Here is a 15,709-nt window from a genome sequence, read left to right on the forward strand (position 1 = left end):
ACTGTTTGGTGAATACTGGGATATTCCATTTCATAGCCAGAGACCTGAGGTACGTAATGACTTGTCTAATGTTCATTTCCAGAGATCTCGTCCTTATCAATCGCAGTGTTGTTGTCTATTTAAGCCTGCCAGTCCGAGAGGTAAAAATGTAAGATACATAATGACCCACACTCTCGTACAAGAAGGATTTTGTTCACTCATAGTTAATGACAGGTGCCCGTACCTGCCAACGCTTCCACACAAACATGCACGCGGAAATATTGTGCAAAAAGAGAAAAACATTCCTCCACCTCGTGTTAGTAATTAAATAGATTATCAGATACGCAGGATGTGTGCGTCAGTGTAGCTGAGCAGGTGTACTGACAGGGTAATCGTATTAATTGCCTGATTTTAGGTAAGCTTTAGGGGTTTGCTTTATATATATATATATATATATATATATATATATATATATATTGGAAAGGATTATATATGTATATAATTGGAACTAATATTCTTTTAGACGAGATTTGAATGTGATATTTTCCCAGGGAAGTTTACTCCATGCAAGAATCTTCGTCTCTTTTATGTCTTCGAGAATGAGAATGGTTTATATTTGTTTTTCCCAGGCAATCTGTGCAGCAAGGAGACTCTTCGTTGCTGTTAACCGTCTTTCATGATCCACCTGCTGACGTGCCCAATACAAAGTCCGACGGTAACTTAGCCAAGATGAACTAAGTTTCGGTGGCACAAGTTTTGAGGACATTGGAGAGGTCAGTATTGTACTCTTGTTGACTGTCTTGGTTGGGTTAGATTTTTTTTTGAGGTTGTATTCTTGTGGTCACCAGGTAATCTATTTCTACAATGTCGTTTTTTTCATGTAATGTGATCGTATGTCCACTTGTATGTTTTAATGCCCATTTGATTATTGCCATGTAAGTTTAAACCCTTATTTGTATATTTTCATTATTTTGTGATTCTACTGTGTCTCTGTCGATTTATTTTCTTAGATTGTATAAGTATTTGTTTTCCCTTGTGCTTAAGACTAAAGCATGGGTATTTTGATGAGATGTATATTTTGAAACCTGTTGTAGACATTATTCGATTGTCCGTGTGATCTTATGTTGTAGACTAATTGGCTTAATTATGTTGTTTGTGGGAGGTAACAGTAGGACAGTAAAGAGATACTTATAATGTTGGTAATGAATTATAAGATACTTATAATGTTGGTAATGAATTATAAGATACTTATAATGTTGGTAATGAATTATAAGATACTTATAATGTTGGTAATGAATTATAAGATACTTATAATGTTGGTAATGAATTATAAGATACTTATAATGTTGGTAATGAATTATAAGATACTTATAATGTTGGTAATGAATTATAAGATACTTATAATGTTGGTAATGAATTATAAGATACTTATAATGTTGGTAATGAATTATAACATACTTATAATGTTGGTAATGATTTATAAGATACTAACAATGATGGCAGTGAATTATGAGAGTATGAAATATTATAATAACATTGATGATAATGTTTCACAGTCCAATTGCCAAGAAGAAAAAGTAATTATTCACATTACGAAGTATTTTGAAGTCATTTAACAGGGACTGAATCCTGTATACATACTCGTCCAGCCCACTTTACGTTTTCACTACTACGTTGCCAAGATTTCTTCTTCCACTCAACGCGTAGCGTCACTCACTTATCCTAGGGATGAATGAACAGGGGAATACATTACCGATGGGACGCGTTGCGTGCTTTTAACGTCTCTAAAAAAAAAATCCCAGTAAAGTTCGGAAACGGATTTAGGAATTTTTCAAAATACGGTAGAGTCCCCCGAAACCTCAACCATTTCCGTGGCAGAAAATCTCATTACCACATAGATGAATAATCTAGATTTATCGGGTCCATATATATTGTTCGTAGTACTAAACCTGAAGTTCGCGGGGTAGTATGTCAGCGTAGTCAACTTAAAATCCTGGCGAATTATTGCGAGGATTTTGGCATACATCTTCCCCCGGCAGACCGGTTGCAGTTGTGCTTTTGATTACCAGTCGGTAGATTTTATGGTGATTATATCTAGACTCCAATTTACGGATAACGAATAATGTATCTTGGTGCTATTCATCAGCAAGGGGAGAGAGAGAGAGAGAGAGAGAGAGAGAGAGAGAGAGAGAGAGAGAGAGAGAGAGAGAGAGAGAGAGAGAGAGAGAGAGGTGTTAATCCCATGCATTTCAGAATAATGTTTATACTTTGCCGGTTCTCTACTAATTAAAAGAAAAAGGGAAATTGACCAAGAACTGTTCATAATGTAGCATTGTAGCGAGTTATGATTTGTGTTGTGGATTCTCGGTAATCGAGTTGGTTTTAATGGGGGATGAGTGTCAGGAGCCAACAGGCCAGCAGGAAGCATTGATTGAATTGCACTGTTTCATATTTAACACATTTTGTCGGATAAGAAATTTACATGAAAATTGCAGGTATGAAAGAAAACGAATTTCCATGTACGTTTCAGCGTTGGGGCGAGAATTTTTACATATGTTTTTTTTTTTCCCTGTTAGTCTGGGTAGAGTGGAACATACCGTTTTCCAGACTGTCTCACGAAATTAAACTTTCGAGAAGTATTGGCTGTGTGGTTCCCACACGACGCAGGGGTGAGGTATCCCCTGGTTCGATGCGCAGCGGTGGCTATTATCCGTTGAAAGTGTTATAGCCACACTGCTCCGTTTTCTGTTGTTGCTGTTGTCTCTGCGGATAGTGTGGCCCTCCTTCCGTTATGCTTCCGTTGCATCTGTTGTCTTCCGCAGTACATCTGTCCCTGGTGTACGGTGCATTACCTCCGTGTCTGCTGCTTCTTATGATAGTTGCTATTACGTCTGTTTCTACTGACACATGTGTCTGTTTCCTTATTTGACAGCAGCTGCTGCCCCATATACTGCTGTTACGTCTGTTGCTGTGCTGTTCAAAGGAACCGTTGGACTCTACTGGTTGTGTTGTTAATATGTCTGGACACTCCTTAATTAATGTCTCCAGTCACATAATCTCCACCCATACGCAGTAGATAAGCAATTGCTATGAAAAATAGGAATATAGCGACAAGATAAGGTTATTTGTTGGAGGAATTAGTAAATGATTTTATATACAGCAAGGTCGATAAATGAAGTAAATGAAGGATGGATAAAAGTGTGTGTGTGTATGGTCCACTGTTTACCAGTGTATTATTGTCTGTATTTGCACCATGAACTTGTGTATTAATCCCAGACTAGATTTCATTTTTTGATAGCTTCGCGTACTGTATCGTCGACACTGTAGTACAGAAAAGGAAAAGCGAAATATGACCCCTCACACTTGCCTGAGCAGGTGTTGGCCATAGAGAAGTGAGGCAGAGACCAGTCCCGTTGACCCCTCACACTTGCCTGAGCAAGTGTTGGCCATAGAGAAGTGAGGCACAGACCAGTCCCGTTGACCCTCACACTTGCCTGAACAAGTGTTGGCCATAGAGAAGTGAGGCACAGACCAGTCTCGTTGACCCTCACACTTGCCTGAGCAAGTGTTGGCCATAGAGAAGTGAGGCACAGACCAGCCTCGTTAACTTAGCCGCAGATCGGGAAGCAGGACTCGGTGAGAGCTGTGTGTGAGTGAGGTGGTCAACCTAACCCCGGAGACACACGTAACACGACAGTGCTGACGCTTCACAGGTTACCCATGTCGAAAGCTGTCGATGTTTGTGGTGAGGCTGCATCACTACATCCACCGAGACCCCGTGTAGGTATTCCCCCCTGAAGCTGTTGTTGTTGTTGCCCCAGAGGCTCTGGAGTTATACCTGTTGTAGCAGTTGTTATCTCAAGAGGCTCTGTAGTTATTCCTGCTGATGCTCTGTTACTCGTCATAAAATGACTTTCGAAGGATGATATTTATTCCGAGTAAATTTTTGAAACTACTCCAGGTACATTTTTTTTTCATGCTATTGCTGGCGAAGCTTTATGAATACTCCTTCTGAAACGCTTGAAGCTTGATTTGCTATTCCTGCTCAGGCTGTATAGTTACTCCTGCTAAAGCTTTGTATTGACTCAGGCTGAAGCTGTGTTTAGTTACTCCTGCTGAAGCTTTGTATTGACTCAAGCTGAAGCTGTGTTTAGTTACTCCTGCTGAAGCTTTGTATTGACTCAAGCTGAAGCTGTGTTTAGTTACTCCTGCTGAAGCTTTGTATTGACTCAGGCTGAAGCTGTGTTTAGTTACTCCTGCTGAAGCTTTGTATTGACTCAAGCTGAAGCTGTGTTTAGTTACTCCTGCTGAAGCTTTGTATTGACTCAGGCTGAAGCATTGTTTCCAGGCTTATGTACTCTGGTAAGTCCTGGAAGAACTCCGTAGTTTGTCCTGCTTCAGTACTTTGTCTATTCCCGATGGAGCTTTCTAGCTCGCTCTGTTAGAGCCCCTGTCTGGCCCAGTTAGAACGCCCTGAGTAGTCCTTTTTTTAGAGCTCCCCGGCTTGAGCTGATAGAGCTCCAGGACTAGGCTGATAGAGCACCCTCGTTGACTCTGTCACCGTTCCATGACCAGTTCAGTTAGAGTTCCAGACTTAGGTCTGTGAGACCTCCCTCCCGCCTGAGGCACGATAGGGTTTCCAGAGCCGCCACCCAACATTCCATCAAAGGAAGAAGGCTACAGATGCAAGAAAGATGTATCGCGTGCAAGAAAGGTCAAATGGTGGGTTGACAGAAGATGAATCCCGCCCTTACCTGACCCCTCCCTTCATCTCTCAGCTGTTTCTCTGTAAACAGTTCTCTCGCAGTCTTTTTCCACCATCTTTTTTCTTCATGAGCTTCGTATGATTTTCTCGTTACTTTTACATGTGGATCTTTTATTTCGTTGGTTCTCGGTAGGTGGACTCCGAGGGGTGTGTGTGTGTGTGTGTGTGTGTGTGTGTGTGTGTGTGTGTGTGTGTGTACAATCCTGTGTAAGAACAGTACGAGGTCGAAACCATTGTTACCCACTGTGGGTACGTTGTTGCGTAGATTTCCATGTAAATTACGAAAACTAGATATCATTTTTGTAAGTGCCATTAATAAGTACTGGATGATGGATGGGTCAGGTGTTATAGTTCTATATATATGTTAGACAGAGATAGATACCGTAGCATATATATAGCATTAGCAAGTTGATCGGCCCGTTAGGTACCCAGTTGTCTCGTTTCATTCCGCATGTGGCGAGACACGGCGCAAATTCACGCATATCTTGTTTCGAACTGCTCTTCGCTAGCCTGTGGATAGATCTTATGGTGGCGTCCAGGGAGGAAAATAGAGTCCTCTCTCCCAGGACTTGGAGTCATAGTGAGATCCACATCTTTGTTACGAGGATTTACCGAGGAGGAGGACTTCGTAACGTCTCCATCGTAGGTCCTCCTTGAGTGCCACATCTTTTTGGAACGGGGACGTCGAGGAACCAGAGCACTGCCTCCGTCTGAGGTCCACTTTCGAGCGCAAAGGAGGACTCTGGGGAAGAGAAGAGTACTCGCTGGATCCCGATGTGTTCTTTGTGGCCGTGTCTGTGGTGGAAGGCGTGGCAGATATACTACCCTGGCGTGGTTAGAGTCCCAGACTGCAGATATTGGCACGTCGTAAAACTGCATTTCATCTTGAATTGCGGCGCTGCATTTTAATCCTGGCGAGAGATATTCCCCCCACCCCCCCTTGATAAAGACTGGTGGGTGTGTCTTTCCCAGATGGAGAGAGAGAGAGAGAGAGAGAGAGAGAGAGAGAGAGAGAGAGAGAGAGAGAGAGAGAGAGAGAGAGAGAAGGCGGAAAGAGTAAACGAAAGATGGTTGGACAAAGAAACAAAAAACAAGATGAATTTGTGACGAGGTACAGCGGGAGGAGAAATAATAGATACCTGAGGAGATAAAATAGAGAAACAAGGATAAAGGAAAAAGATAAGTGGATAAAGAAATAGATTGGACTGTTTATGTAAATATAGAGAGACAGGCGAAAGAAAATTAGAAAATACAGAAATGGAGATAAGTGAAATAGTGAAAGAGAAATAGTGATATAAGAAAAGAACAGATGAAAGTGAAACATGAGAAGTGAGGACGGAAGCAAAGAAACAGACTGAGATGAAGAGAGAAGAAAGAAGAAAAAAGACAGAAAGAGAGAAGAGTAGTGGGCAAGGGGAGCAAAGGAGTGTTTGAACACGAGCCATCACGCATCATCCACCTTACGCCTTTTTTCCTCTCGAGATGAAACGACCTGGAACTGACCTGGGGCGGCACTCTATGACCTCATCACCCACGCTGGTGACCACAGCAGTTTGGCCAGACTCCGGGGAGGTTGGGGGTGACCTGCTTCTCTGGGGGTGATGGTGACGATGTGGTTCTCCTGGGTAAGGGTGGGGGGGTATTTACACCAGCGGTGTAGCCGACGTCCATGGTTTCTTGGGAACGCTGTTGTGATTCTCTGGGGTTGGTCGTGACGGTCTAGGGGGTGTTTGTGAAGCTGTTTTGGTTCTCAGGGGTTGGTGGTGACGTTCTAGGGGTGTTGATGAAGCTGTTTTGGTTCTCAGGGGTTGGTGGTGACGTTCTGGGGGGTGTTGGTGAAGCTGTTGTGGTTCGGGGTTGGTGGGACTATCTGGGGGAGGAGGATGTTGGTGAAGCTGTTGTGGTTCTCTGGGGTTGGTGGTAACGGCCTGGGGCGTGTTGGTGAAGCTGTTTGGGTTATCTCGGAGGTGGCATGACGCTGCTGTGATTCTTCTGGGGTGACTGTAACGCTGTTGAGGGCTACCAGGGGGTGATGACGCTGCTGTGGTCGTCTGGTGGGTGGACGTGGAGTGTGATGTCACCACACCACCACACGTGTCTCTCTGGCTGGCTGGCTGGCTCATACCCACAGCAGAGTCGGGCCCCACGTACGCACCCAAGAGCTTCATACGTACTAGTGGTAAATGCATAATTATGATCATGATTGAACTGTGGTACTTAGACATTATTCAGAATATAAGGAAAGTAAGAGTTTATGCATCTATGTATCTATGAGTATGTATATATGTATATATATACATACTCATAGAGGAGCGGGGGGCTGGAAATCCTCCCCTCTTATTTTTTTTTAATTTTCCAAAAGAAGGAACAGAGAAGGGGGCCAGGTGAGGATATTCCCTCAAAGGCCCAGTCCTCTGTTCTTAACGCTACCTCGCTAATGCGGGAAATGGCGAATAGTATGAAAGAAAGATATATATATATTTTTACTTCGTTTTCATCTTTGGGAATTGGGCAGAAATCATGAACGTAACGAAAATTAACGCACGGAACGATGAATAACGGCCACAACAGAAATTACGCCAGAGAAGCAGTTTAAAAAATAACGAACTTTGAATACAAGCGACGGTCGGGAGGCAGCCAGATGGAATGGTTCGTGCGAATTCCCTCTCGTGGTTACGGGTCGTCAGCGTTTGTTGGACCGTCTCATTTGTAATTTGTCATTTTTTTTTTCTTTCTATTCTTGTATCAAAGCCCCTTGGTGGGAACGGCTCGGTATGTCAGCTTTCAGTAGACGAGGTGGTGTTAGGGTTATGGCTATAGCTTTTGAAGGCGGGTTGGAACAAGTTAGCCCACTATACAAGTGGAAACGTTGACTTTAGGTGGAACATTGACGCACACACACACACACACACACACACACACACTGTGGGATTCGAACCCACAACTTCCGTTGTATGTGGGAAAGCCGCGTGACAGAAGACCTGATGGTCCATGACGATTGCTTATCTACTGGAGGACTGTGTATGCGAAGGACGAATAACAGAAGACCTGGCGGTGTGCGACGAGGTTTCCTACTGGAGGACTATAAGAACATCCTTATATCCCGATCTGTGTAGACAGGGACGGTATAGGAAAGCAGGAATCAGTTGAGTGTACCAGGTAGTCATTGTAATGGTTCTGTAAGGAACTGATGGTAACAGTGTGTCGTATTGGCAAAGGTATGACGGTACCCTGTCTTTGTGTTGGACTCGTAACCCAGGTCCCAGGAGTGTTCCGGGCGCATATCCACAACACATCCCAGGCCCGCTCTCTCTCTCTTACACATGTGTTCTTACCTTCGTCTTAACACCTTTTCTTATCCACAAAGAGAGTCGCTGAGTCTGTCTTGCATCCCCTCGTGTTGATCTTTGTGTCTTCTGTCTCCTTCGCCTCACCTACATACGCTCTTCTGTTCACTCTTCGTTCATCTGCTATGTCTGTTCCTCCATCGCTTTATGGGCATTTCATTTTTTGCCTCTTCGTTATTTCATCTTATTCACATTTTTTTGTTCGTTTTCCTTCTTCCAAACTAGCTGAGGTCTACATCCTGTGACACCTTACTTTTTATAGTTCATTTCCTGTACTTTCTCATTTCTTACTCTTTAACTCTCATTCCACCTCATCCAAAGTATCGGATTTATCACCTTTTGCATTATCCGCTTTGTACTATAGTCAGCAAGCCTTTGTGTGTTCGTCTGTGTGTGTGTGTGTGTGTGTGTGTGTGTGTGTGTAGCATGAGAGTAACACCTTCAGACAGACTCCAGCGTGGCTGTAGACTCGCTTTCATTTTCATAAATTTCCTCAAACTGCCTGGAACCTTTCTACCTGCCCGTACGTTTCCCCTTGATGTTTGGCTGTCCGATGCTTTCTCCTGTGTAAAAGTGCTGCCAAGTGAATTAAAATACCGAGCCTTCCCTCCTCCTCCCCCACCAAACCTCTTACAATCCAGCCATATTTCACTCATTCTTTTCCTCTTGAGGTACAACCACTTTCTCCGTCGTGTCGTCAACACACACACGCTCGGCTCCGTCTTTCTTTTTTACCCCTATTCTTCCGAAGACAATTACAGATAATCTTTCTGTTCCTCCGTTACGTCAGACAAGGAAGTGGTATTGCCTCCTTCCAGCGATAATGTCTCCCATCCTGATCCTTTCATTTCTGACCTTCCAGCGACGACGTGATAACCTCCCCAGCGTCCTCTGCCACTCAGGTAGTTTCTCCGTGTCTCGCCCCTGCCCAGCGTGGACCATTATCTGAATCTTATGTAAGAAGGAAGTGAACCAGCAGTGGGTCGTGGACGGTTAGGGAGGGAGAGAGAGAGGGGGAGTAGGATAAAACATCCATCTCCCCCTCCTGCTCTCCCCAATATTCATACGCCGTCCTCCCCCAATCGTCCCTTGCAGGCCCTGGCGCCTCGGTGTGGAGTTGCTGTTACCGGGCACAGTTATCGTGGTCTAGAGTCCGGCTCTGTTTTATAAACATCGGCCCCTTTCACAGGATCCTAAAACTTCTCTCTCTCTCTCTCTCTCTCTCTCTCTCTCTCTCTCTCTCTCTCTCTCTCTCTCTCTCTCTCTCTCTCTCTCTCTCATATTTCCTCGACCATTTCAGTGATGGTAGGCTGGGGATATGTTCCCTAAGGCTCCTTCTCTATAAGACCGTCTCTGTCTCTCTCTCTCTCTCTTGCTTTTACTACCTCCAGTTTTGATCAGTCTTTCAGACACCCTTTGCTGTACGTCCTGCCTGGCGCACTTAAAGTGGAAGGGAAGCCTTCGTGTGTTTACCTTTATGTAGAGAAAAAAAGTAATCCTAAATGCAACCAGCAAATTCCCTTTTTCTCCCCCTTTGGGGAGCGACCTAAACAAGAACTGTTGATGTTGTATTATTATCTTGACTTGCTGACTGAGAAATGACTCATTTCTAGTTCTAGATTTTGAATAGATAAATAGATAGTATGTTGAATATTTCCTTGAAGGGATAAGACAGTACACACGCTTGTACAAGATATATATTAAACATAGCTTCTGAAGTCTATTTATTAATAGTAATGATAATGATAGATTTAATGGTAATAATAATGATAATGATGATAATAATGATATTATTATTATTATTATTATTATTATTATTATTATTATTATTATTATTATTACATCTAACTGACATGGTCACCTGCTGCACAGATTCAACAAGATGTTATCAGATGTAATCATGCCCTTGAACACGACGGCACGACCCTTGGCTTTAACGGCCAGCCCTTTGACCCTGCCCTTAAGGGTCATACTGACGTGTTCGAGCATCGCACCGTCGTGCTTACTGTAAGGCTTACGAACTATGCCTAATGTTGTGTGAACTGTACCGAGTATGTGAGGAGGGAAGATATACTGTTCTCTTCAGTAGCGGTGTCTCGTGATGTTATTGTCAGGACGAAGATTATTCGTAACCGTGTCTGCTTTCCACTGTATTTTTCCTCTACTCTTCTTTTCATGAACGTTTTATATGTGTAGTGATTACGTATTTGCCTCCCCGCCCCCTTGACAAAGTAAGATCAAGTACGCGAGAAGAACCGTGTCATTGGAAAAGATGTCCAACCTCCAGCTGTCATGTATAATGTACTGAAGGCTGAGTTTACGTCACCCCCTCTATAGCACATAGTTGTTTCTATCCGATTATCACAAAGCCTCCTCTTCTTCATATATATATATATATATATATATATATATATATATATATATATATATATATATATATATATATGAAGAAAAGAGATAGGAAAGGGTTGATCTCGTAGAGTATTTTAATATTTCACCGTGAGTGAGGTTGGGGTAGAGTAAAGCCAACGCAATTTGGCGCGGATGTCCGCTATGTTGCCTCTCATACCAGCGGACGAACGGGGAACATCCCCACACGGGGTCGGGACCAACACACACTGCACCACATCCCGCGCCGGTAAACACCGGGTATGGCTGGTCTATGGTGAGGGGTTGGCCAGTTTATGTGTCACGTGCTCTTAGGGGGGTCAGTGTTTCTGGAGGAGAGGAAGAGCAGAGGTGTGTGTGTGTGTGTGTGTGTGTGTGTGTGTGTGTGTGTGTTATTCCCAGTGTATGTACTGGACAGCAGTTTATTGATAGGTGTGTACCAGATGTATTGTTGTATCCATATGACAAAGTCTTCCCCTGTGTCATGTGTATTTATATAAATGGCTGTTTGTTTCTTTTGGTCACTCGGAGGTCAAAGCACACACACACACACACACACACACACACACACACACACACACACACACACACACACACACTAGACTTCTGGTGATCTTTACGTGTGTCCATACCTCATCTCTGTAGGGGTAATATGGACGTGAAATCTATCGCGGCTACGATGGTGTGACAGATAGATAGATGGCTAGACTGAAGTATATACACCACGGGTGGGGTTCGAACCCTGGGCAGGGCGCCTGGCTACCACGGCCACAAGGAGGTTATAAAACGTTAGAATATGTGTGCCTATGTATATATTTTCCTTTATGAATATATGTGATGATAGTACGTTATGAATATATTCATTTATTCATAATTCCTTTTTTTATTCATCGTTGTATTCTTATCTAAGTCTTGTCTATGTGCACCATTCCATCTGGCTTCATACGTATGTCTGTATTTGTTTCTTGTCTGTGTATTTAATCCATCCGCTTCCTCGCAACACGAACGCGTCATTATACAATACATCCAGCGGCCCAGTCTGCACAACCTGTTGTTAATCATAGTCCTTCACTTGCGTGCTGGAACCCCTTTAGTAGGAAGCTCATGTAAACATGAGGGAGGTTGAATGTTCCCAAGTGGGTCGCCTGAGACACCTCGGAAAACGTTTTACCTTGATATCACAAGCGATGCGGAGGAAAATATACTAAATAAAGAATGAGAGAAGCAGAGAATTTCCCAGAATTCGAAGTTTATGAAGATGAAATGCAAATGAGTACATCTCCTGCATGGATGAGGCAGGTCAGTGAATGCTGTTGCCCACATTCTTGCACTTCACATGGGCCAGCACAAGTGAATAACCAAGAGGAAGATCTGCAGGAATTTTGGCGGAGCTGTTCCGCCTTCCTGACGTAAAGCACTCGATGGCGCGCGAGTTTTGACAGATGGCGCACAGCGGGTTGACGATTCTAATATCGGCTGTGTGTTAGGGGCCACGCTCCCCGGTGCTGTGGTGAGCTGTGTGAGAATAAGAAGCTCTCTCTCTCTCTCTCTCTTCTCTCTCTCTCTCTCTCTCTCTCTCTCTCTCTCTCTCTATATATATATATATATATATATATATATATATATATTGAATGGAGAAACAGAAATCGGATGCGAGCGAGAGGTGGGAATATAATGCTTTCCACAAAAGGAAAAGGTCATTGCAAATTTAGGACGAAATGAAATATGCGAGGAACTTTGCACAGATCCTGAATAGGCTTTCGAGGAAAAGTTTTAAGATGGGGAAAAGGTGAAAATATGCAGCTGGAAGTTTATTATGATAAGGTTATTTTAGGACTGGATGAAGAGAGAGAGAGAGAGAGAGAGAGAGAGAGAGAGAGAGAGAGAGAGAGAGAGAGAGAGTACCTAGGAGTACTTACGACGGAAGAGAGAGAGTTTTATTGTTACGACCGGGTAGTTACGTAAGATAAAGGTTCCTGCAGTACTCTGAGGATGCTATGAAAGATCCCAGGATGGAAAGATGCTGACGTTATGGAAATGAAAGAAGGCGACGTAGTAGGAGTAAAGATAGTACAGGTGATGGAAATGAAAGAAGGCGACGTCGTAGGAGTAAAGATAGTACAGGTGATGGAAATGAAAGAAGGCGACGTCGTAGGAGTAAAGATAGTACAGGTGATGGAAATGAAAGAAGCAGAGGATATAGTACTGAACGCAGCCGGGATTATAAAAATGAAATAAAAAAAAGATACTAGAGGAATGAACGTAGAAGCATAGTAGTGAAAAATGCTTAAAGCTTAAGTTATTCAAACGGGAAAGAAGCTGACGCTATGGAAGCGTAGGGAAACCGAGTGTATACAAATGAAAGAAGCATGGAAGATATAGAAATGAGGGGTCGAAGGTCATAGAAATAAAGGCGAGATCGTGGAAGTGAAAATAGATTGTAGAAGCGAGAGGGAGATAGATAGACAGATAGATAGATAGATAGATAGATAGAGAGAGAGAGAGAGAGAGAGAGAGAGAGAGAGAGAGAGAGAGAGAGAGAGAGAGAGAGTCATTGATTGGTCAGTGTTGCGTATAAACCCTGGGGGTCACCAATATCCATCCCACCGGGTATTTGATGGCCGGACTAACTCCACTCCGGAACTGAATAGAAAAAAAAAAGTTACGAGGTCTGGATGATAGGAGAGAGAGAGAGAGAGAGAGAGAGAGAGAGAGAGAGAGAGAGAGAGAGAGAGAGAGAGAGAGAGAGCTTCGCGTGACGGCAGTGGACCGGAAATTTTAAAGGTGAAAGTGTGACAAGCGACCGTGATGCATAGACGGGTAGACATGTGTGGACCAGAGCTGAGGAGGCGGGTCGACCAGACCTGTGGTGATGATGTGTGAACCAGACGTGGTACGATGATGTGTGGACCAGACCTGTGTGATGACCTGTGTGATGATGTGTGGACCAGACCTGTGTGATGTTGTGTGGACCAGACTTGTGGTGATGATATGTGGACCAGACCTGTGTGATGACCTGTGTGATGATGTGTGGCCCAGACCTGTGGTGATGATGTGTGGACCAGACCTGTGTGATGATGTGTGGACCAGACCTTTGTGATGATTTGTGGACCAGATCTGTGTGATGATGTGTGGACCAGACCTGTGTGATGATGTTAGGACCAGACCTGTCTGATGTGTGGACCAGACCTGTGTTGATGATGTGTGGAGCAGACCTGTGGTGTTGTGTGGACCAGACCTGTGTGATGCTGTGTGGACCAGACCTGTGTGGTGATGATGTGGATGTGTGGAGCAAACCTGTGGTGTTGTGTGGACCAGACCTGTGTGATGCTGTGTGGACCAGACCTGTGGTGATGATGTGTGGACCAGACCTTTGATGATGTGTGGACCAGACCTGTGGTGATGATGTGTGGACCAGACCTGTGTGGTGTTGTGTGGACCAGACCAAGTCCAGGTTTGGTTGCTGGGAGAGGCGTTAGAGAGACCGATGTCCTTGTATGGTGGAGAAGAAATATTGGAGGGGAATGAATACTGCTAATTACGTGGAGGAGTTATTTGCATGTTGTAAATTTTGAGGAAAAGAGTCATGGTGCTCAGTGAAAGAATTAAAGACGTGTGTGTGTGTGGATGTGTGTGTGTGTGTGTGTGTGTGTGTGTGTGTGTGTGTGTGTGTGTGTGTGTGTGTTTTAACCTTTGTACACATTCAGTACAAAATAAAAGTCGTCAATAGTGTACGTCAGTTGTTTCTGAACAATAAATTGATGTCGACGATGGTTATGAGGGATTGAGAGTCTCATGGTAGGCCCCTTAGGGAGGGGGGGCATCACCCCAAGCCTCCCCAGCCCTAAGTCTTCACCCCAGCAAGTGGATTGGTCAGCCCAGGCGCTGCCTCTCCCCAGCCCTCAGTCTTCACCCCAGCAAGTGGACTGGTCACCCCGGGCGCTGCCTCTCCCCAGCCCTCATTCTTCACCCCAGCAAGTGGACTGGTCACCCCGGGCGCTGCCTCTCCCCAGCCCTCATTCTTCACCCCAGCAAGCATAGCAGTCACACCAGGCACTGCCTCTCCCCAGCCGTCAGTCTTCACCCCAGCAAGCGTGGTAGTCACACCAGGCGCTGCCTCTCCCCCGCCGTCAGTCTTCACCCCAGCAAGCGTGGCAGTCGTCCCACTGCCCATCAGAGAGTCATTTGTTTACGGAACAGTATTTTCCTGTGTAGCAAGTCACCCGGGCCGGAGCTGGACGCTGGAGCCTCGATGCCTCCCTTTATCTCTCTTAGCCACTTCACTGACCTCTTCCCTCTCCTCCTCCTCCTCCTCCTCCTCCTCCTCCTCCTCCTCCCCCTCCTCTTTTTCCTCCATCCTCGCTAGGATCGTTACCAAATACAGAGGTTATTAATCCTTTTATCTTTACTCCTATCATTATTCACACCCACACCCAGCCACCCACCCACCCACCCACCCACACACACACACACACACACACACACACACACACACACACAGACGCACGCGCGCGCGTCTTTTGTGTTTCACATTCCAGATGTCAGTGTTGACTTTCATTTATCAGCTTCTCGTGTGCCAAACCTTTTCTGGGTTTAGTGTTCCATTTATATCGAGTGTACAGTGATTTACCACACATGACCGCCGTTAGTGTGCCAGGCATCATTATCGAGATCTGTAAGTGATTTACAGATATTTACGCTTAATCAGTATCGTTGTCTTCGCTGAGTTTACAAACATTTACAGCCTTAGGTGTGAGTGCTGATATTTACACCATGAGTTTCCGGACGCTTCATTGTATGTTATATTTAAGCGTGAGATTTTCTTCAGAGATTTACATTCTGCAGCTGTAAATAATGTGGCGTCCGTTCGCAGTTTTCTTTTGAAATGAATCTTCAATTTTAATCCGAGAAGAACTGAGTCATGAATATTCTTCGATAGCCATACATCAGGTTCTTCGAGGAGCCCACATGTTATCTGTGCCGCGTGCGGCATACACTGGAAAGGGGTCGACTGTATAGTCTTGGAAGGGGAGAGAGTAAGTCGTAACTGGCGATGCTGACCCTTGGTACATCATTGTGAAGTGTGTATTGATGGTGATGCTGTGTTGTGCACTCTTCTTCATCATCAGGCACAACGCCCCAGCTTCCTCAGGCACACTGGTGGATGTGTGTGTGGTCATCCAGCTCTCGAATGAGGTACCTGTTCTTTCCAGTTCCAGGATTTCCAGAT

The 15,709-nt window shown here is 44.5% G+C and overlaps 1 protein-coding gene across 1 annotated transcript in view; it reads left to right on the forward strand.

Annotated features, from left to right (window-relative positions):
* Nucleotides 1-15,709, forward strand: part of LOC139757628 (putative neural-cadherin 2) — a 298,685-nt gene that overhangs the window by 94,443 nt on the left and 188,533 nt on the right. The window contains 1 exon segment of the mRNA XM_071678287.1: nucleotides 609-752. The gene's annotated coding sequence lies outside the window, so the exon portion shown is untranslated.

This window comes from Panulirus ornatus, chromosome 27, assembly GCF_036320965.1.
Source record: "Panulirus ornatus isolate Po-2019 chromosome 27, ASM3632096v1, whole genome shotgun sequence".
Lineage (NCBI taxonomy): Eukaryota > Metazoa > Arthropoda > Malacostraca > Decapoda > Palinuridae > Panulirus > Panulirus ornatus.